Source organism: Schistocerca piceifrons, chromosome 4 (assembly GCF_021461385.2).
Source record: "Schistocerca piceifrons isolate TAMUIC-IGC-003096 chromosome 4, iqSchPice1.1, whole genome shotgun sequence".
Classification (NCBI taxonomy): Eukaryota; Metazoa; Arthropoda; class Insecta; order Orthoptera; family Acrididae; genus Schistocerca; species Schistocerca piceifrons.
In genome coordinates, this window is record NC_060141.1 from 117,112,646 (window position 1) to 117,135,174 (window position 22,529).

Consider the following 22,529-nt stretch of genomic DNA (forward strand, 5'->3'; position numbering starts at 1 on the left):
TTAAATTGTGGTAATAAAATATCCCTTTTAGAAGCGTTATGCTTCAGAAGCTGTTTGAATTATGTTTCGTTGAAGCTACGCAGAAAACTGTTCCATGCAAGCCACGAAGTATTGTCATCCAACACCCAATACTCTCTTTGTTAAATCAATTACGTAGGAATGAATGAAAACTTGAGCAGCTGTTAACAGAGAGAGAGAGAGAGAGAACTACAAGGAACAAGGAAAGTAAGAATACTTGAAGCATTCTGTAAAACTGGAGAAATGTTCGGTACACTAGTTGCATCTGCAATTGAGCGTAACACATAAAACACAGCAGACAAGGCTGTAAAAAGAGAAAAGAAGGAAAGTAAAAGCGAAAAGTTTTTCTTTCACTGAAATACGAAGAATGTCAAGGAAGCACTCTACCTCACGGACCATCGAACGCTCCCTCGTAACTACGTTACCCGTTTCTGAGAAGTCTCAGTAGTGTTTACGCTGTTGAAGTGTTTTTACTTTACGCTCTTGGAAAGCTCTCTTGATTTCGAGCACTTCCTGAAAATACACGTTCGGGATTCCTTGGCAGAATCTCAGGCAAAGACTGTCACGTATTGTAGGCGCTTAAGGAGATCGAGACAAAGGAAGATGGCTGGCTGTTTGTCCCTGCAGCTGGGGGAAGAGTCGAGCTGTAACGAAGAAACGGCGATCGGTAGCTGAACAAAGGGGAGACTGCCGGGCGGTTGTTTGCTTACGGCTAACAGGATCGGTTCGTTGTGAGATAGGTACGAGGGTTTGACAAATAATGTCAGCACGTTTTCAGAGATGTATAAAAAAGACTGGCTTTTGTGTATCCCACGTCATCATCATTAAACATCTGACTGTTGGATAAGGGACCCTCTAGACTTTTCTATGAATTACGTCTTCAAGTCCATCCACGTTGTCCCCATATGTTCCCTGACATCACCTATCCAACTTCTGGGTACTGTGTAAAATGTAACTACCGACTTCTTCTTCTGGCGCCGATTCTCCACCCCTTGTCGCCATCTCATTTCTGTCTTGACTTTCCTCAACGTTCGTACTCTTTGCTTCCATTTCCTCTGCCACATAATCTTGCCAGTTGCGTCGTGAGCGATCCCTTTTCTTACGCTGCCGGGATGGTATCCCTCGTAGCATCCTATGAAGTATTCTGACTTGATACATACTATTCACATGGCCAGACTACATCAGCTAATTTTGATGGACGTCGTCACAGATATCTCTATTCATTTTCACCCTTTGTCGGATTACGTCATATTTTACCTTGTCCATCTGAAACGTCCCCTTTGAAAAATTATGAATGACTGTGCTGGAAAAACTCTTACGTTATTTGATACAGAAACAAACGAGCAAAACTGAACGTACTCAGACATTTCTCTCTTTACTTATTCTGATCGTCACTAAACTGACACACAATTTTTTTAGCGCAACGCAATCTGACTTTCAATAATCTCTACAAAAGAATGGCTCTGACTAACTATAACCCATACCTTTCATGAATCACTTACCACACAAAAATCTTCGTTACTCGAACTACTGCAATACAGCGAGCGCCAGTACTGCCAGCAAAATAAAAGACTCCAACTACTGAAAGCACTAACTACTTATAGGCATAGTTAGCAAATGAAAGATTTTGATTGATAACAAACAATGCATTTACCTTAATAATGTTGAAAAGTCATAATATATACATAATTTTGTGACATCCAAATTAAACAAATTTACTTTTTCTAGCAGACACACATCCAGATCGTCCGCTTATAACAACCTCTCAAAACTCGGGCATCTCTCTCTCCACATCCGCCACTGCTGGCGGCTCACCTCCAACTGCCCAACGCTACGCTCTGGTTAACATCCAACTGCCCAACACCACACTAGTGAATATTTCAACAATGAGTCGAAACAGCCACAGACTGCACACAGCACATTCAGTGATTTTCATACAGAGCGCTAGGTGATGTTACTAACATAAAAACCTAAACAGCCAACTTGCACATCCTAGTAGAGCTTCAGCTTCGTCTTAAGTAACCGTTCTCAGTGGCAAACAGCTTTTCTTTTTTTTCTCTTTTAGAAAAATGCCACAGTCTTCTTCTGTTCGATACAAAACTACATTGTGGACTATAGTCTAATGCTTTCTCTTCTTCATTGTTCTCCTTATCTTTTTGTTCTACAGAACAAAGTTCACTGCTCTTGTTACAGTTTGTGTTTTATTAATTCTACCAGTGATTTCATGACCAGTTGTGTCCTGTCGATTAAATAATATCCGAAAGTATTTTCGCCCTTTCGACAACAATAATTACTTCTCCATTTACCTCCAAATAGCTTATTTTTCCTGTTCCAACGGACAAATATTCTCGTTTCTCCATTTTCGTCTGCAGGCCAGCCTTACTATATTCCTCTTAAAGCTTTCTTATCATACAGCTCCGATCGTCTTCATCTTCTGCTAGTACAATCTGGTCATCTGAAAAGTACAATCTAAATATCTTGCTGTCCTCTACTGTCACTCCCCGTCACCTAGTATTAGACCAAGTCTGTAGGATTGCTCCTGTGTACAGCTTAAAGAGAGTCATTGACAGTCTACATCCTTGCCGTACAGCCTCATTCACCTCGAATTCTTCAGTCCAGCTATTCCCTATCCTTACACTCACTGTGCTATGTTCGTATAATTTTATAACAGCTTTTAACAATCTTTGATTCAACTTTTCCGACAGTTGGTTGGTACATTATCATATGCTTTATATATGTCAATCGGTGCAACTTGCGTCTCCAGTCTAACCTTTATACGTTTTTCACATATTGGTTTCAGTGTGAAGATGCTGTCCAGTGCCGACCTTCCTGCTCCGAATCCTGCTTACCCTTATTGCTGCTTGTGACTTGTTCTCTTCTCTACCAGATTTTTATGTTCCTTTGAGTACAATCTTCCAACGAAAGGGATCACTGTCCATCAGCTACAATCATGTGGCTCGTTACGTGACCCTTTCCTATGCGTCGGTGATATGTAACATCTTCTTCATTCAGGACTCGTTCAAAAAAGTTTGCTTAGTATCTCCAACAATGTCGGTGATCCAGACTTCACCAGCTCTGAACATATTGATCCATATCCTGGTGTCTTAATCTTAAAGCTTCTGACATCTACTTAAAAATTTAGCCGGTTTTCCTAGGACAAATCATTAAAATACTTTGCCCACTGACCATTACTTATATTACACTACTGGCCATTAAAATTACTACACCACGAAGATGACGTGCTACAGACACGAAATTTAACCGACAGGAAGAAGATACTGTGATATGCAAATGATAAGTTTTTCAGAGCATTCACACAAGGTTGGCGCCGGTGGCGACTCCTACAACGTGCTGACATGACGAAAGTTTCCAACCGATTTCTCATGCACAAACACCAGTTGACCGGCGTTGCCTGGTGAAACGTTGTTGTGATGCCTCGTATAAGGAGCAGAAATGCGAACCATCAATTTTCCGACTTTGATAAAGGTCGGATTGTAGCCTATTGCGATTGCAGTTTATCGTATCGCGACATTGCTGCTCCCGTTGGCCGAGATCCAATGACTGTTAACAGAATATGGAATCGGAGGGTTGAGGAGGGTAATACGGAACGCCGTGCTGGATCCCAACGGCCTCGTATCACTAGCAGTCGAGATGACAGGCATCTTATCCGCATGGCTGTAACGGATCGTGCAGCCACGTCTCGATCCCCGAGTCAACAAATGGGGACGTTTGCAAGACAACAACCATCTGTACGAACAGTTCGACGACGTTTGCACCAGCATGGACTATTAAGCTCGGAGACCATGGCTGCGGTTACCCTTGACGCTGCATCACAAACAGGAGCGCCTGCGATGGTGTACTCACCGACGAACCTGGGTGCACGAATGGCAAAACGTCATTTTTTCGGATGAATCCAGATTCTGTTTAAGCATCTTGATGGTGGCATCCGTGTTTGGTGACATCGCGCTGCACGCACATTGGAAGCGTGTATTCGTCATCGCCATACTGGCGTATAACCCGGCGTGATGGTATGGTGTGCCATTGGTTACACGTCTTGGTCACCTCTTGTTCGCATTGACGGCACTTTGAACAGTGGACGTTACATTTAAGATGTTTTACTACCCGTGGCTCTACCCTTCATTCGATCCCTGCGAAACCCTACATTTCAGCAGGATAATGCGCGACCGCCTGTTGCAGATCCTGTACAGGCCTTTCTGGATACAGAAAATGTTCGACTGCTGCCCTGGTCAGCACATTCTCCAGATCTCTCACCAATTGAAAACGTCTGGTCAATGGTGGCCGAGCAACTGGCTCGTCACAATGCGTCAGTCACTACTCTTGATGAACTGTGGTATCGTGTTGAAGCTGCATGGGCAACTGTACCTGTACACGCCATCCAAGCTCTGTTTGACTCAATGCCCAGGCGTATCAAGGTCGTTATTACGGCCAGAGGTGGTTGTTCTGGGTACTGATTTCTCAGGATCTATGCACCCAAATTGCGTGAAAATGTAATCACATGTCAGTTCTAGTATAATATATTTGTCCAATGAATACCCGTTTATCATCGGCATTTCTTCTTGGTGTAGCGATTTTAATGGCCAGTAGTGTATTATGGCGTAACTGCTCACTAGTTGACACTCGTATTGATTTGATTGGTCGACATGCCTCAGCACTACGAGCCTACCAATCATCCTTGCTGCATATTCACATCTTTCTTCCCATGCCTTAATTTTTCTTTTTAACACCTCACTTTTGACTTCTCTAGTGTCCTATATCTGTCACTATTTTCATTCACATTCAGGAATGCCAATATACACTGAGATGGCAAGTCATGAGATACCTCCCACTATCGTGTAGGACCTCCTTTTGCCCGGCGTAGTGCAGAAGCTTGACGTGGCATGGGCTCAACAGGTCGTTGGAAGTCTCCTGCAGGAATATTGAACCATTCTGGCTTATAGCCGTCCATAGCAACGAAAGTGTTGCCGGTGCAGCGTTTTGTTCACGGACTGACCTCTCCATCATGTCGCATAAATGTTCGACGGGATTCATGTCGGGCGATCTGGGTCCAAATCATTCGGCTGAATTGCCAAAATGTTCTTAAAACCAATCGCGAATAGTTGTGGCCTGGTGACGTGGTGTATCGTCGTCCATAAAAATTCCATCGTTGTCTGGCTGCAAATGGTCAAGTAACCAAACATAGCCATTTCCCTTCAATGATCGGTTCTGTTTGGCCGGAGGACAGTCCATTCCATGTAGGCATAGTTCACGCCATTACAGGGCCACCAGCATCTTGTACAGTGCCTTGTTGACAACTTGGGTCCTTGTCTTTTGGGGTCTGAGCCACGCTGGAACCCTATCATCAGCTCTTACCAACTGGAATCGGGACTCAGCGGACTAGAGCACGGTTTTCCAGTCGTCTAGGATACAAATGATATTGACACCAGCCCAGGAGAGGCGCTGTTAGCAAATCCACTCGTGGCGGTCGTTTGTCGCCATAATCCGTTAAAGCCAAATTTCGCCGCACTATCTTAACAGGTACGTTCGTCGTACGTCCCACATTGATTTCTGTGGTTATTTCACGCAGTGTTGCTTATCTGTTAGCGCTGACATTTCTATAAGGAAACGCTGTTGCTCTCGGTCGTTAAATGAAGGCCGTCGGCGTGGCGAGAGGTAATACCCGAAATTTGGTATTTTCGGCACACTCTTGACACAGTGGATCTCGGAATATTGAATTCACTAAGGATTTTAAAAAAGAGTTACGGCCAGTCTAGACCGCAAAAACATTTATTTCGAAGATAACCGGTTTCGGTCAGTATTCGACCATCCTTAGACCCTTATACCACAATGGTAGGCGATTGGGGGGGGGGGGGGGGGGTGAATGGAGCGGGTGCTGTGACTCCACGAACTGCGCTAGAAACTGGTTGTAATCTATTTTAAAGTACTCCTAGTCAGACCACTATTTCTTCACGAGAAATGTTCTCAGAAATCTCTAACGACTTCCGAAATGGAATGACCCATACGTCTTGCTCCATGTACCATTTTCGACGTTCAGAGTCTGTTAATTCCCGTCGTACGGCTGTAATCACGTCGTAAACCTTTTCACGTGAATCAGCTGAGTGCCAATGACAGTTCCGCCAATGTACTACCCTTTTATGCCTTGTGTACGCGGTACCAGCGCCATCTATAAATGTGCATATCGCTATCCCATAACTTTTGTCACCTCAGTGTATCTCTTTTTCCTTTCAAATATCTCATATTTCTAAACCCCACCAAACTGATTTATTCTTTTTTTCATACTGTCTAAGGGTTTCTTTTGCTGCTTCGTCTATGGCCTTCTTTATATGCTCATATTCCTCCTTTGCTGTTCTCTCTGTACTTTCCAACTTTTTGCCAAGTACGACCGCTCCTTAAACTGTCCAAGTTATACATTAAGATCTTCAGGCCGGTCAGCACGTTGCATCCTCTTCTGTCCGCCACTACTCCGGGAAATATAGGAGATATAAATTTTAAGTTTCACCAAATAATGGTCCCTTCAGTAATCTGCTGTTCTTCTGACTCTGACATCCTGAATTTTTATACTAACTTTTTGCTTCAATGTTATGTAAGCAATAGTTGATTTCAGCCTCCTTGTATGATTATACTGTGTACATTTATGTATGTCCTTGTGAGCAAAGAATGTATTTTCTACACGTAATTCATACTGCCCCAATAAATAGACCGACCTTTCCTCTTTCTCATTCCCATCATTCTCTCCATGCACCCCAATATTCTTCCCATTCCTCTCGTTCCTTGCTTTCATTATCAATTCCATAGCCATTTGGAACGCCGTCTGTAGTCTCCACCATCATCTGTTGAAAATTTTATTTTACCTCTAATAGCAAACGCATACGCTCCCAATGTCACTGTATTCTTGGCTCTAGCTCTCAGACTGAGCTGCTCCAACCTTTCATTGACTGCTTCCCACGTGGTTACGTATTTTGACCACCGTTTATTTAGACTGGTGGGTATTCCTGCTCTTGTCTTACTGCTTTTGTCTACTCCACCAAAATAATTGGCGAACGCCCACCGATATTCACAACCAATGCCTACGGAAGGCACATCTACATCAATGTTAAACTGTTTTACATCCATTAAAACTTCTTTTGTATCTTCTAGATGCCCTGTACATTCCAGATACCAAACTTCATAGTCCATTTTCGTTTCCGTTGTCAAATTCCATTGAAACCATCAGAAAACCGAGGCATATTACTAACTATTTTATCTGGCTGTGTTCTTCTATGGATTGGGAGCTGGCCCATCGAACAACCCTCAACCTATAGGACCAGGCTTTATCGGCAGGGTTTTCTTATCTTGGGAAGACTGGATTCATCATGCTTCACAGTTCTGCCTACCCTTCGATGAAGAAGAATAACTGAGGATTGCAAGAGACTCGGAGTTACTTAGTTCACCCATCAGCTTATGGAATAAGGAAAGGAAAGGAAATGACAGGTTGTTGAAGACCGCACTTCGTCTGGCTTCTCAGCCAGGGCCTGTTCGGCAAAGGTGAGCAACCACCGACACAGATCCCAGCCACTTCGGGGCAAGCAAACTTGCCCGCCCGCATGCACAGTGTTTCATTAGTATGGAATCCTCTGTAGCGGATATAATTACCAGGAAGTTCAAATATGAGAAATTCGTGCGTATCCAGAGCGGCGCCAACAGTCTCTTCCCACACAATACCCACAAATAGAACTGGAAAAGAGGAAATGACCGTTTTGCAGCGAACAGCCACAGATGTGGATGTAGGTGTAGAAATGACAGTGTCAATAGAACACTGTGATGGCAGTTGCATGAACACAATATTGATTCTGGAGTTACTGTTGAAATTTCTGCCTAGTGCCTACAGAAGGTTATTTTCTAATATCAACAGTTCTGATTGTTTCGGAAGTACCGTTACTGAATGCAGAATAGGAGAATGTCTGTCATGTTGCACAGGAAGAACTGTTTCCTATAGGTTTGTTATTACGAATTTTGATTTTCTACAGAGTAAACTCGAACTCCTCCGACAAAATTTCGGAGTTTGTTAAGGGATACTTTCTTAGTATTTTTGGATAAGAAGCCATTGGTTCTCAAGTGGCTCATTACAGAGTAATTGCTTTGTATTTGAGTGATTGTCTACCATATGTCTTTCTTCCGCCAGTACAGTACAGTGAAAATGGCGATGGTATGCGCTGTGTGCCCTTTTTGGATACAAACTTGTTTCATTCCATCAAAGCGTGTTTCTGTTGACTACAAGAACGCCCCTTTTACACTTCACCCCCAAGCTAGCATTCAGTACTGTTCCTTTCTGTGTTGGGTTCCTTTTTTCTAGCTTTTAGAGTTATACATCGACAGTGTAGCAGCATGAATAAATTTACTGAACAGGAGTTGGTCGATATGCACCTCATGGACAGGTTTACTGAATGCTATTAAAGAATGCAACAACGGTTGAACTATTCACACAGCGACGACAACCATATCACAGTGCACTATCACGAAAATATTATCACAGAAGTAAAGATAATGGGGATAATATGCCAAATAAATCGTAATTACATTACTACACTGTAACAAGCCAATGGAGACCATGGCGCCCTTATAGCAGAATACAAAGAAAGCATTCCAGAACAACCTACGAAATTTTGTATATGGAGTTCATTTTCACGTTCTAGATCTCGTAGGGGAGTCAACCGTCATCGATTACCAGTAACGCACATCTGGGCGTCCGCAGAAATTTATCCAAGAGAGGACAAGATATTAAAATTGTCGTTCTTCATGTGATTCAGTGGGTCCAATATGTGTGTCATATTCCACGAACTAAATTTGAAGAGGACACAAAACTTATTGTATCTCAAATCAATGGTAAGTATGGCCTTCGAATTTTTCAGGTAGAATGCTGTAAATTACTATGATACCTAAATGTTAGGTGAAACTGAGTAGTACAGGCAAGTAGAGCTTTTTATGTTATTAATATGCATATGGAAGCTACATTTTTGTTTCAATGACCTGAAATTATATCATCATATAACTGAATTCAGAGCAAGAAACTACGCAATAAAGTCAGAATGCTGGAAAATTTTCACAAAAGAAATGTATTCATATTCGAGTAATTTTAGGTTCAAAGTGAAAATCGAAAATACAGTATGTAAAAGAAAAATGTCAGACGACTGAGAAATTTCTATTGCGTTTTGATAATTATAACCAACAAAAATGGCTCATTAATGCAACTCATTGTGAAGAGGTCCGCATCTCGTGGTGTAGCGGTTAGGGTTGCTGCTTCTGTGTCACGGGGTCCTGGGTTCCATTCCCTGCCGGGTTGGGGATTTTCTCTGCCCGGTGACTGGGTGTTTGTGTTGTCCTTATCATTTCATCATCATTCGTCAAAGTGGCTAAAATTAGTGTGTGTAAAGGTTAGGGCTGTGTACGGACGCAGATGACGACGCAGTTGAGCGCCCCACAAATCAAACACCATCATCATTGTGAAGAAATGGGGAATAACCCTTTGAAAACCTTTATTCAACTCGATACCATCTAAACATTTACAACACGTCACATCTGAAAACATTAGTGAAATTATTGTATTACGTGCTACAGACGCGAATTTAACCGACAGAAAGAAGATACTGTGATACGCAAATGATTAGATTTTCAGAGCATACACAGAAGGTTGGCGCCGGTGGCGAAACCTACAACGTGCTGACACGAGGAAAATTTCCAACCGACTCTCATACACAAACACCAGTTGACCGCCGTTGCCTGGTGAAACGTTGTTGTGATGCCTCGTGTAACGAGGAGAAATGCGAACCATCAAGTTTCTGACATTGATAAAGGTCGGATTGTAGCATATCGCGATTGCGGTTTATCGTATCGCGACATTGCCACTCCCGTTGGTTGAGATCCAATGACTGTTAGCAGAATATGGTTCGGTGGGTTCAGGAGGGTAATACGGAATGCCGTGCTGGATCCCAAGGGCCTCGTATCACTAGCAGTCGAGATGACAGGCATCTTATCCGTATGGCTGTAACGGATCGTGCAGCCACGTCTCGATCCCTGAGTCAACAGATGGGGACGTTTGCAAGACAACAACCGTCTGCACGAACAGTTCGGCGACGTTTGCAGCAGCATGGTCTATCAGCTCGGAGACCATGGCTGCGGTTACCCTTGACGCTGCATCACAGACAGGAGCGCCTGCGATGGTGTACTCAACGACGAACCTGGGTGCACGTATGGCAAAACGTCATTTTTTCAGATGAATCGAGGTTCTGTTTACAGCATCATGATGGTCGTATCCGTGTTTGGCGACATCGCGGTGAACGCACATTGGAAGCGTGTATTCGTCATCGCCATACCGGCGTATCACCCGGCGTGATGGTATGAGGTGCCATTGGTTACACGTCTCGGCCACCTCTTGTTCGCACTAACGGCACTTTGAACAGTGGACGTTACATTTCAGATGTGTTACTACCCGTGGCTCCACCCTTCATTCGATCCCTGCGAAACCCTACATTTCAGCAGGATAATGCACGATCGCATGTTGCAGGTCCTGTACGGGCCTTTCTGAATACAGAAAATGTTCGACTACTGCCCTGGCCAGCACATTCTCCAGATCTCTCACCAATAGAAAACGTCTGGTCAATGGTGGCCGAGCAACTGGCTCGTCACAATACGGCAGTCACTACTCTTGATGCACTGTGATATCGTGTTGAAGCTGCATGGGCAGCTGTACCTGTTCACGCCATCCAAGCTCTGTTTGAGTCAATGCCTAGGCGTATCGAGGCCGTTATTACGGCCAGAGGTGGTTGTTCTGGGTACTGATTTTCGGGATCTATGCACCCAAATTGCGTGAAAATGTAATCACTTGTCAGATCTAGTGTAATATATTTGTCCAATGAACACCTGTTTATCATCTGCATTTCTTCTTGGTGAAGCAATTTTAATGGCCAGTAGTTGACCTTGAATAGCGAAACTAATGTTCAACAACATGTGTTTTGAAAACTACGCAGGTGTACAAAGTAATGAAGGAAAATCTACGAAACCGCCCTAAAATTTGCCATCCAAAGTGACTTTTATCACCCTTGGAGAGAACCAAAGCTCTGCTCGTCTCTTCAGCGCGCTGCATTATTGCACAGGCATGCCGCCAAGCTGATCTGCAGAATTCGTAGCTTTATGCCTGGTTGTTGAGCTGAGTTGTACTGCATTCCAATTCCTGGGGAAGACATCATTCCGAACTAGAAATTTCACACCTTTTTCTCTCTTCTAGCTCAGAGTGTGGTATTTTCCTTACACGGATGGTGCGTCTGAGCATATATCGGGTGCTTCCGTGAAGGTGTTACAAACTTTCAGGGGTGATGGAGATGGGGCTTTGTATCAGTTTGTGGTGAGGCACTATGGTCCGGAAGCGACCGAGTCGAAAGTTGTAAGAGAATATTTCCACTCTTGCAATGGAATAGATGTACCAGTATCGTTGTTGCTGTTGCAGGTTCCAGGAACATATGCCACGTGTTATTCGTCGACGGCTGTGGTTACAACATGATGGAGCCCCACCTCACTTTGGACTGACGGTTTGTGAACACCTGGATCAGACATTCCCTGGAAAGTGGATAGGGAGAGGACGCCCTGCTTCGTGGGCAGCACGTTCACCAGTTCCCACCTAACTTGATCTCATCTTTGGGGCCACATTAAAAGTTTTTTGTACGAGACGCCTGTCTAGACTGAAGAGCATCACACTGCAAGAGGTCTCGCCCCCTTCGACATTTTTCAAACTACAGCGGGGATATTAGAACGGGTGAGACAGAAATTTCTACGATCGTGCCACGACTGCATTAACGCTAGGGGACGCCATTTTGAACCACTGTTGTAATTGTAGCAGCTTATGAAACTATTAAAGGGTAAACCATAGCGAAGACGTAGGATATTCGATCTCTCTGACGATCGATAAGGAAAGTCATCTGAGAGATGTGGTGTATTCAACGAAAATTCTGTAAGCCATGATCAGGGTTCGGAAGTTGGAAACCTTCTTTTGAGCACTGCGCGGGGCTAAAGCGGAAATTGAGTGGATTTTCGCTTATACCTTCGTCTCGGTCGTTTCCGGACTAGGATTCCTTACCTCAAATTTATACATTTACCCTTCTCCATCTTTCCTGAAAGTCTGCAACGTCATAAGGCAATCACCCTGTAGATTTCATGTGGCTGTAAACACCTATAGTACAGAAGAGTCTTGTTGTTCAGAGTCTGTTATGACTGCTCTGCTGTATAACATTCAATATACAGGGTGGTCCATTGATCGTGGCTGGACCAAATATCTCACGAAATAAGCGTCAAATGAAAAAACTACAAAGAACGAAACTTGTCTAGCTTGAAGGGGGAAACCAGATGGCGCTATGGGTGGCCCACTAGATGGCGCTGCCATAGGTCAATCGGATATTAACTGCGTTTTTTTATTACATATTCGTGTAGTACGTAAAGAGATACAAATGTTTTAGTTGTACCACTTTTTTCGCTTTGTGACATATAGCGCTGTAATAGTCACAATCATATGGCTCACAATTTTAGACGAACAGTTGGTAAAAGGTAGGTTTTTTAAATTAAAATACAGAACGTAGGTCCGTTTGAACATTTTATTTCGGTTGTTCCAATATGATACATGTACCTTTGTGAACCTATCATTTCTGAGAACGCATGCTGTTACAGAGTGCTTACCTGTAAATACCACATTAATGCAATAAATGCTCAACCTCAATGAATTTGGCAATACGTGTAACGACATTCCTCTCAACAGCGAGTAGTTCGCCTTCCGTAATGTTCGCACATGAATTGACAATACGCTGGCGCATGTTGTCAGGCGTTGTCGGTGGATCACGAAAGCAAATACCCTTCAACTTTCCCCACAGAAAGAAATCCGGGGAGTCAGATCCGGTGAACGTGCGGGCCATGGTATGGTGCTTCGACGACCAATCCACCTGTTTTGAAATATGCTATTCAATATCGCTTCAAACGCACGCGAGCTATGTGCCGGACATCCATCACGTTGGAGGTACATCGCCATTCTGTCATGCAGTGAAACATCTTGTACTAACATCGTTAGAACATTACGTAGGAAATCAGCATACATTGCATCATTTAGATTGCCATCGATAAAATTGGGGCCAATTATCCTTCCTCCCATAATGCCGCACCATACATTAACCCGCCAAGGTCGCTGATGTTTCACTTGTCGCAGCCATCGTGGATTTTCCGTTGCCCAGTAGTGCATATTATGCCGGTTCACGTTACCGCTGTTGGTGAATGACGCTTCATCGCTAAATAGAATGCGTGCAAAAAATCTGTCATCGTCCGGTAATTTCTCTTGTGCCCAGTGGCAGAAATGTACACGACGTTCAAAGTCGTCGCAATGCGATTCCTGGTGCATAGAAATATGGTACGCGTGCAATCGATGTTGACGTAGCTTTCTGAACACCGACGTTTTTGAGTTTCGCGATGATTCTCGCACAATTTGTATGCTACTGATGTACGGATTAGCCGCGACAAAAGCTAAAACACCTACTTGGGCATCATCATTTGTTGCAGGTCATGGTTGACGTTTCACATGTGGCTCAACACTTCCTGTTTCCTTAAATAAAGTAACTATCCGGCGAATGGTCCGGACACTTGGATGATGTCGTCCAGGATACATAGCAACATACATAGCACACGCCCGTTGGGCATTTTGATCACGATAGCCGTTCATCAACACGATATCGACCTTTCCCGCAATTGTTAAACGGTCCATTTTAACACGGGTAATGTATCACGAAGCAAATACCATCCGCACTCGCGGAATGTTACGTGATACAACGTACTTATACGTTTGTGACTATTACAGCGCCATCTATCACAAAGCGAAAAAAGTGGTCCAACTAAAACATTCACATTTGTTTACGTACTACAGGAATATTTAATAAAAATTGGGGTTCCTATTAAAAAAAAAAACGCAGTTGATATCCGTTTGACCTATGGCAGCGCCATCTAGCGGGCCAACCATAGCTCCATCTGGTTTCCCCCTTCAAGCTAGACGAGTTTCGTTCTTTGTAGTTTTCTCGTTTGATGCTTATTTCGTGAGATATTTGGCCCGGTCACTATCAGTGGGCCATCCTGTATAGTGAGCAACCCATCAGGCGTATTTCTTCCCAGATGAACGGTTAACTGCTGTCGTGATACCGTTGTGTAGCAAAGGGAAGAAGTTCCCTTTTGGGGATTGGGGAGGTATGACGAGGACGTATACCACTGCCATATTTATGATGTTCTGGGATTCCGCGTGCCTGGGAGTTGAATCAGCAATCCCTTTCTGCAGCTCGAAAACGGCTGTACGAGGAAGCGACGGAGCAAAGGCTGGGCACAATATTTCGGTACTGTGCTGTTATCCACCACGACTGAAGAACGCACATCATGTCTCTCATTCTGAACATTCCACAGACGCTATACCACGCTGACATCGACGCCGACCCGATGGTGTATCATAAGGAGAAAAGAAAATGGAGGAAGAGATCTTTCAGATGAAACCGAGGCCAATGGACACTGTCGCTTGCCGACAATGAGCTTTCGTGACGGCGCGTGTTGAGCTTCTTTGTCTTGCCTACGAGGGCCTAATGAATCTGTTTGTTGCGCGTGCACGGATTGCTGGGTCACGCCTGGAATTCCCGGAGACAAAGAGCCGCCTCCTCCAGGTTGCGTGCTCGCTTCGCGGGCACCTTTCCACTCTGGAATCTGACACCCGCGGCCGAATCACGCGAGCCACGCTGCCCCGCGCACGGGGGCGGCGCAGTCGCTGGGGGCAGGCGCCGTATGCCGTAGGACAGAGCGAGCTGCCGGCTGGCGCCTTGGCGCATCGCAGGCTCACGTGTAAACCTCACAGTCCCAACGGCAGCATGTTCGTGATTGTTTATTTATTTATTTATTGAAACGTCAAGTTCCGTAGGATCAAATTAAGGAGCTAATCTCCAAGGTCATGGAACGTGTCAGTACATGATATTACAACATAAAAGTAATAACAGATAAAAATAAATGTTCATGAACCTGAAAAAAGTCAGTCCATGAGTTTAAGTAAGTGCTATCAGCAATACAATAAGAATTAGCTTAATTTTTCAAGGAACTCCTCGACAGAATAGAAGGAGTGACCCACGAAGAAACTCTTCAGTTTCGATTTGAAAGCGTGTGGATTACTGCTAAGGTGTTTGAATTCGAGTGGCAGCTTATTGAAAATGGATGCAGCAGTATACTGCACACCTTTTTGCACAAGAGTTAAGGAAGTCCGATCCAAATGCAGGTTGGATTTCTGCCGAGTATTAACCGAGTGAAAGCTGCTTATTCTTGGGAATAAACTAATATTGGTAACAAGGAACGACAATAAGGAATATACATATTGAGAGGCCAATGTCAAAATACCCAGACTCGTGAACAGAGGTCGACAAGAGGTTCGTGAACTCACACCACTTATTGCCCGAACGACCCGTTTCTGATCCAAAAATATCCTTGTAGAATGGGGAGAGTTACTCCAAAATATAATACCATACGACATAAATGAATGAAAATAAGCAAAGCAGACTAATTTTCGTGTCGAAGTATCACTCACTTTCGATACCGTTCGAATAGTAAAAATGGCAGTATTGAGTCTTTGAACAAGATCCTGAACGTAGGCTTTCCACGACAGCCTACTATCTATCTGAACACCTAGAAATTTGAACTGTTCGGTTTCACTAATCGCACGCCCGTTCTGTGAAATTAAAACTCAGGTTTTGTCGTATTGTGTGTTAGGAACTGTAAAAACTGAGTGGCCATACGGTTCTAGGCGCTTCAGTCTGGAACCGCGTGACCGCTACGGTCGCCGGTTCGAATCCTGCCTCGGGCATGGATGTGTGTGATGTCTTTAGATTAGTTAGGTTTAAGTAGTTCTAAGTTCTATGGGACTGATGACCACAGATGTTAAGTCCCATAGTGCTCAGAGCCATTAGAACCATTTGTAAAAACTGAGTCTTACTGTGATTTAACGTTAGTTTATTTTCTATAAGCCATCAACTGAGATCATGTACTGCACTATTTAAAACCGAGTCAATGTTGCACACAACATCCTTTACTACCAAGCTAGTGTCATTAGCAAACAGAAATATATTAGAGTTACTCGTAAACTTGAGGGCACATCATTTATGTAAATAATGAACAGGACTGGCCCCAACACTGATCCCTGGGGCACCCCCCACTTGACAGTACCCCACTCAGGTCCCACATCACAGCCGTTATCAACATTGTGAATAATGACCTTTTGCTCCCTGTTGCTAAAGTAAGAGGTGAACCAATTGTGAGCTACTCCCCGTATTCTATAATGGTCCAACTTGGCCGTCTGAGTGAGCCTTCAACAGCAGGAAAAAGTCTGAACGTAGGACGAAGAATATGAAATGACAATATTCCCCTCCTTTGGGCTGCAATTACTGAGTTGGTGCGTAAGTTCGTAGCGTTTTTCCATAAGTTTTAATAAACACAATGGATACACATTTCAGAGACTTTATTCATCAATAATATACAGAGTGATTATAATTAAAGCTAAACTTTCAAACCACTGTATAAATAACATCACTGGTCAGAGTGATGTCAAATTGCACCGGAATATTGTCAAAGAAGGGGGAAAACATATGGCAGAAGAAAAATAAATAGTTACAAAATATAGGAATATATGGCGTTGTAAGCATCATAATTATAGTGGTCGACTACAAATGACAAATGAATCATGCAACAATGCCTAAGGTGTAAGTTTGACGTTAAACTGTACTACTCAGTGTGCATGGGTGTACATGGGACATACTACTAGTTACGGCAAGGTCATATCACTTCGGTTAGGAAAAAACGTTTTTTGATTGACCTGAGGCCAAAAATCGCATAAAAAGCATCACGCACGCCAGTTTTTAACTGTCCTGAGGCCAAAAATGGCATAAAAAGCATCAATCACATCTGTTTTTAACTGTCCTGAGGCCAAAAACCGCATAAAATGCATCAGTAACATCGGTTTTTAACTGTCCTGAGGCCAAAAATCACATCAAATGCATCAGTAACATCGGTTTTTAACTGTCCTGAGGCCAAAAATCGCATAAAAAGAATCGCTCACGTCGGTTTTTAACTGTCCTGAGGCCAAAAACGGCATAAAAAGCACCAATCACATCGCTTTTTAACTGCCCTGAGACCAAAAACGGCATAAAAAGCATCAATCACATCGGTTTTTAACTGTCCTGAGGCCAAAAACCGCATAAAATGCATCAGTAACATCGGTTTTTAACTGTCCTGAGGCCAAAAATCGCATAAAAAGAATCACTCACGTCGGTTTTTAACTGTCCTGAGGCAAAAAACGGCATAAAAAGCACCAATCACATCGCTTTTTAACTGTCCTGAGACCAAAAACGGCATAAAAACCGTCAATCACACCGGTTTTTAACTGTCCTGAGGCCAGAAACCGCATAAAATGCATCAGTCACATGAGTTTTTAACTCTCGTGAGGTAAAAAACCACATAGAAGGCATCAATCAAAATAAAATCGGAACATAAATTTACGAGTGACTAGTGCAAAACATGTTCAATATGCTGTCCACCGCTTTCTGCAACAAGTTGAAATCGAGAAACGGCATGTTCCACAAATGATCGACGTGTTCCCGGGGTTACGTTCAGAATGTGTTGCGCAATGCTTGCCTTCAATACAGGTAAGTTAGAAATCGGAACCTCTTTCAGATAGCCCCACAGCCAGAAGTCACCCGGATCGGGGCGGCCAGGCTGTAGGGAAATGGCGGCTGATAATTCTAGCATTTCGGAAATTGCGCTTCAGCAGCTGCTTAACTGGATTTGCAATGTGCGGAGGAGCGCCATCTTGCATAAAAATGATCCCATCCATACATCCACGCTGTTGGAGAGCTGGAATGACGTGGCTGCGCAAAAGACACTTATAGCGCTTACCAGTGACGATACAGGTAACACGATCAGAAGATCTGTCTCTTCGAAAAAAATATGACCCTATGGTAAATGATTCCGTAAACCCGCGCCATACAGTGACCTTTTGAGGATGAAGTGGTACTGGTTGACTTGCGTGTGGATTTTCCGTTGCCCTTATTTGACAATTCTGTGTATTGACATATCCTGTGAGATGGAAGTGGGCTTTGTCTGTCCACTTCCATGGAAGCGAGGAATTCTGAAGCAAAGGTCTCTCTTGCTGGTAGGTCATCAAATGGTTCAAATGGCTCTGAGCACTATGGGACTTAACATCTGAGGTCATCAGTCCCCTAGAACTTAGAACTGCTTAAACATAACTAACCTTAAGACATCACACACATCCATGTCAGAGTCAGGATTCGAACCTGCGACCGTAGCGGTCGCGCGGTTCAAGACTGAAGCGCCTAGAACCGCTCGGCCACTGTGGCCGGCGCAGGTCAACAGGAAGCAACTCGTGAGCATGGGTAATTTTGAATCAATGGCAAAGAATGATGCTCCGTAGGATTTTACGTATCGTGCTCACGGGTATGTCCAATGTTCGGGCAATTTCCGTACACTATACGTTTGCACACCGCCACTCGTCACCTCCTGCACTGCTGTGGCCACTGTTTCCACTGACGTCGATTCATTTCGTTTCCTCCCTCTACCAGGTTGCTTATCAAAGAAACCATCTTTTCGAATTTCCAAATCATTGTCTCCGACCCCACGGCAGTCATCGGACCAACGCCTTTTTTCAAACCCTTCAGTGTCGGGAACTTCTGCAGAGCGACGTGTGCACAGTCGTCATTCTTGTAATACAGCTTTAGAAGCAGAGTGTGATCCTGCATTGAGACAGTCATGGTAAATGTCGCAGACGAGAAAGGAGAAAGAGCCGTGTACCCGGCGTGTTTACACCAACTTCAATGGGTCGTGTGCATGACGGGTGTTTCAATTTACGTATTCTGACACGTACAGCGCCATCTATTGATCAATTTCCGCACTATTTTTTTCCCTTCTGCCATACGTTTTAACATTCTGTTGCAATTTGATGTCATTCTGACCAGTGATATTATTTCTACTGCGATTTGAAAGTTTAACTTTAATCACCCTGTATTATGTATAGCTATTGACAACAGTCTGCCAACGCTTGGTGACTTTTCAGTTCTACGACAGTAGAAATCACGTAGGTTTGAGGCGAGGATATCGTCAAGCCATATTCAGTGCGCGGAAAAGGTGAAAATCGGAGGGTGCAAGATCAGGTGAATAAAGTGTGTATGGGATGGCTTCCTAACCCACCTCTTGCATAGCGATTTTTGTCAGGCTAGAAGTATCGTGAAGTAGCATCACTTCACGTAGTCTTCGTGGTCTTTATTCATGGACTGCGCCTGCAAGACGTCTCAGTTGGCGACACTGAATTTCAGAAGTGATGGTTACACCTCGGGGAAGGTAGCACGCCACACCGTCGCTGTTCCACCAGATGCATAACATTATTGTTTGTGGATGGACGCAGCTCTTTGTACGGAGAGTTGCTATTTTGTTTGGGCTCACCCATGCCTTTCCTTTCGTTATGTTATCATGAAGACACCATTTATCGTCACGATTAACGATACTGGATAGAAATGGTCGGTGTTGTTCACGAGCCAACTGATGACGAGCAAGCAGAGATGCACATTCGACCAACCGCTGATTTTTGTGATTTAGGTTTACAGTGTGCGGCTTAGAGAGTGCGGTTCCCACACACCCGATTTCTGAACCTTCCCCACTGCATACAAATGTCGCACGATGGTTTATTGATCACAGTTAATCTAATCTGCCCGTTATCGAGTACACTGACGTGAATCATTGTGGATTAATGCGTTTAAAAGATCTTCTTCAAATCGCGAAGGTCTTCCTGAAGGTGGAGAGTCACTAGTGTCTGTTAGTTAGTTAGTTGTTCCATTGACCAATCTCACGGCGACCGTTATGATGTCTAGCTTGTCAAGTGCGTAAGAAATGCACATATGAATCAAGAGTTTTTTTTTTTAAAAAAAAGCTTAAAATTATTTTTACCTACCCCATTCCCTTAAAAGGCACCAAATACTACATTATACCTGTAGATTTATTTATTCCTATTCAAGAATTCATCTATGGTGTAGAGGGAGTTGTCAAGGAGATACGATTTCAATTTATTTTTGAAACTATTGCTGCTGTCTGAGATTTTATTTCCTCTAGTAATTTATCTAAAAGTTTTACAGCAGCACATTTTACCCCGTTCTGCGCCAAAGATGGGTTAAGTAGAGGATAGTGTAAGTCTTTCTTTCTTCTGCTATTATAATCAAGAATATCACCGTTATTTTTAAACTGGTCAATGTTGTTGAGAACAAATCTGTCTGCCTTAAAGCGAGAAAACCATTTTCTTGCCGTTCTGTGTCTAATGGCATTATCCCCATACACGGCACAAATGTTTTTGGCTGTCTCCGCTACTGTCACCCTTCTATTGAACTCAAACAGAAGTATATGTGGGAAATGTTCCAACTTCTCCACTTGGCACTCCATTTTCTAGTATCCGCAGCTCCACACATTTTCTCCAAATGATAGAACGGCAACATGTCAACTCAGAGAGTAACAGTGAACTACAAATAAAAAATCACAATCGATTAATAAGCCCACAGCAACTGAGTAAGGAAGAAGTAGGTAAAAAGACGAGGGCAAGTAGAAATCCTTGGGTAACAGAAGAGATACTGAATTTAATTGATGAAAGGAGAAAATGCAAGAATGCAGTAAGTGAATCAGGCAAAAAGGAATAGAAACGTCTCAAAAATGAGATTGACAGTGTAAGACGTCATGGTCTCCTGACCTTCATTGCTTACATATTCCGCCCTCACAATCATAATCCGCACATCAAGACGCTTCATTTCAACCCAAACTCGTTAAGATAAAGTCAATGTTGTATGAATTCATGTAAACGATATGCAATTAACAAGTAAGCGCACCGTGGTTGAAATACTTGAGGCTGGCGTACACACATACATTCCAGACACGACGGTCACAGAAGCTTTTAGTTCGGGAGAGAAACTGCACAACGGGACGCTGGTCCCTTCAGAGGACGACCCAGCCTATGTCGGCCGGTGACCACCCGTGTAGCGGACAGCGTGGGCCCGAGTGAAAGGGGGGAACAACCCCGTGTTCAGATTAAAAGCAAATTCCGCTACATTGTGTGGGAGCGGCCTGCCTACGCATTCTTTACACATGGCATGCAGTTTCAGAGATTTTCACAAGGAGACAGCAAACAGCAAACGCCAAACGCCAATGCTACAGGTTTCCCGATTGGTCGCCTTAAACGAAACGTCATTCTCCCGTTTTAGAAGAGCAATGCTGATTGGCAGACGATATTTCTGACGCCTTGAGCTGAAGGAATAATGGAAGAGACCGAAATATATACCCCTTCACGCCTGAACAAGTCTCTCCTCAGTACTTCACTGGGAGAGCACCTCTGTCGAGAGCAAATCGAAGTGCTACTCTATATTGAGTCCTTGCAATTAAGTGTTGTTCACTGCATTGGCCGACACACTTATTGTGCGGAGTGAACGGACAGAGTTATAGTTAAACGCCTGTGAGCGAATTTTCGAGTGGCATCACAGTGGAATGGTTATCTGACCGGTGACCACGCCAGTAGTTAGACTAGGGGCGAATAGGAATCCTTGACTTCATCAAGGCATAGGGAGAGTTTGATTGGCGAAGGTCAATCCAGATAGAACGAGAGTTATCTTATTTGTCAGCAGCAAGTGGCACAGACAGCAGTCATCACAGCTTACGGTATTGTGCGCTACAGCTATTGCGAGCCCCATATTTCCTCTAAAGCAGTACACTTCACTGCATTTCACATGCAACAGCCATGACTGTACCTGGCAACATTCTAAAGGATAATTATTCAAGTTGAGTAGGCGCGCCTCTCAGCCATTCTGCCAAGTCAACAACCATCTTAAACTTTGTATAGAAATTTCATTAGGAATCCTATCCTTGAGAGGTAACTTCACATTCCGAAAAGAAGCAAGATATAACTTGTTTAATTCATAACTAAAAGTGCCATTGTGATTTCTCAGAATTTTTGCAAAATAAATAATAACTTTCGTTAGTTTCATGTTTTTCTTACACTAACTGGCACTACTTCAATACCTAAGTATCCCACTAGTTACGTAAGAAATTTTGTGAATTTTTGTGTCATTTCCTTACAGCAGAGGACTCCAGAAGATATTTATTACTGAACGTTTTTCAGGCATTTCTCTTTAGAACGTTAGGAGCGTCTGTCTGACTTCTGTAGTGGTGTGGGGGTGGAAATTGCATCTTGCAGAAGCCACAGGGTAAAGGGTACATCTCAGACTAATCCGTTGCACAGAATAACAGAATAACAGATGAACCCCGCACATCAGAAAATGGCGACCCTGCCAGGATAGGTAAAATAGGTAAGCTGCCAGGGTAGGTAAATAGCTAAGCTACCAGGATAGGAAAGTGTCGGGATAGTTAGGTAAGGCAGG